Below are 1763 nucleotides of genomic sequence, written 5' to 3'. Positions count from 1 at the left end.
AATCCAAATTACATAAATGTTTATTGTTACTAGTTGATTAGTTTAGTATTTCAGTCTCTCCATATAAAAGTTATAGAAAATGTGTGTTCAATATCAAGCATACAATCTTCAGTATGCTCTTATTTTCTTTCAGTCACAATTTTTAAAGATATGAATCCTTTATAATTCATTCATATTCTCTATCCCTCTCTCTTCCTCCAGCTTCTCCCCCTGCCTTCCCGCCCCATACATACAAACACCAAAAAAGCTAAATCCTGAACTTTACCTTCACTGAGGAGCATATCTTTTCAATTCATCATTTTCTTTCTGGTGCAATTTGTTTACTCCATAACCTATGTAACTAAGTTGTTTTCATTTGCAGGTCCCATGTAATAGCTAGAGAAAAACTTAATAGCAATATTAAAAACACTCATGTACATGTATGTGTGCGCTAAGGATACAGCTGTAATTTTTCTTCTAAGTTGTTTTGTGTGGTGTTCAGTTTAAGGAAGTGGTCTGCAATAGCTAAGATCTGGAAACAGCCCAAGTGCCCATCAGCGGATGAGTGGATGAAAAAGCTGTGGTACATTTATACCATGGAATACTATGCAGCTGTAAAAAAGAAAGATTTCTGAGCCTGCACATCGCCATCGCCATTATGCTGGGTGCCGCTTTCTGCCACTGTAGCAGCTGCTGCAGCCTCCTGAGCCAGCTCTTGAGGCCTCCTGTACCCCCCACCGCCCCCCTCTCCCCCCCGGCCCGCCAGGTATCCAGTCAGTTCGCTGCTACTCTCCTGGGTCACATGAGACAGATGAGGAATCGGATGCTTGCTGGGTGACATACTTCAACAAGCCAGATATTGATGCCCAGAAATTGTGTAAAGGGATGAACACGCTTGTTGGCTATGATCTGGTTCCAGAACCCAAAATCATTGATGCTGCTTGGTGGGCATGCAGACGGTTAAAAGATTTTGCTAGTGCTGTTTGCATCCTAGAAGTTGTTAAGGACAAAGCAGGACTGCATAAGGAAATCTACCCCATGTCATCCAGGAACTTAAACCAACTTTAAATGAACTGGGAATCTCCACTCCAGAGGAACTGGGCCTTGACAAAGTATAAACCCCATCGATAGGCTTCCCAAGGATTTAATGATGATACTACTTGAGTGTAAACAATCACCTGGAAATACTGATGACAACATATTACCTTATTTGAACAAGTGTTCCTTTACTGAGTACCAAACCATGTCATGGTAACTTGAATGCTAATAAAAAGGAAATAAGTTTGAACTGAAATTAGGTATTGTTCCATGTGTTTGCACTGAAGAGCAGAAAATGAACTATTTACTATAGGTCCATTGTGTCACAGTTTTGTTGTCACCTTACGTGCTGAGGGAACTTACATTTTCTGGAAGTCATCGCTATATAAACATATTGGGTACACTGACTGGTAAAATAGCTAAAGGCTAAAAGTCATTTATGTAGAATTTCCTTGTTGGTAGGGCCAGCAAACCCTGGGCTTAGGGAATTGGTTGTCTGGGGGATAGATCAAATTGTGTACCTTCCCAAAACAAGTGAAATAAAGTTTAAAAGTGGTCACTGAGATAGTCTTGAGGATGTGCTGTAGGGTTGCCAGCCCCCTCTTAGTGCTCCTTTCCTTCCCTGCCAGGTCTGCCCTGACAGTGTGGTACTAACTTTAGACATCAGAGAATTTGCTGTTGTAGATTTGGAGGCTTTCAGAATTAATAAAATAAACAAATCCTGTCTTTAGAAGCCCCATAATACT

At 40.9% G+C, this 1763-nt stretch overlaps 1 pseudogene; it reads left to right on the top strand.

Moving 5' to 3' along the window:
* The first annotated feature begins 637 nt into the window (after nucleotides 1-637).
* Nucleotides 638-1166, top strand: LOC139006565 (cytochrome c oxidase subunit 5A, mitochondrial-like; annotated as a pseudogene).
* Nucleotides 1167-1763: the final 597 nt, after the last annotated feature.

The sequence above is a fragment of the Myotis yumanensis genome, unplaced genomic scaffold (genome assembly GCF_028538775.1).
Source record: "Myotis yumanensis isolate MYYU_CA2020_CCGP unplaced genomic scaffold, mMyoYum1.0.hap1 SCAF_1, whole genome shotgun sequence".
NCBI classification, from domain to species: domain Eukaryota; kingdom Metazoa; phylum Chordata; class Mammalia; order Chiroptera; family Vespertilionidae; genus Myotis; species Myotis yumanensis.
Note: the sequence above shows the minus strand (reverse complement) of the source record. Positions and strands in the feature narration are given on the sequence as shown.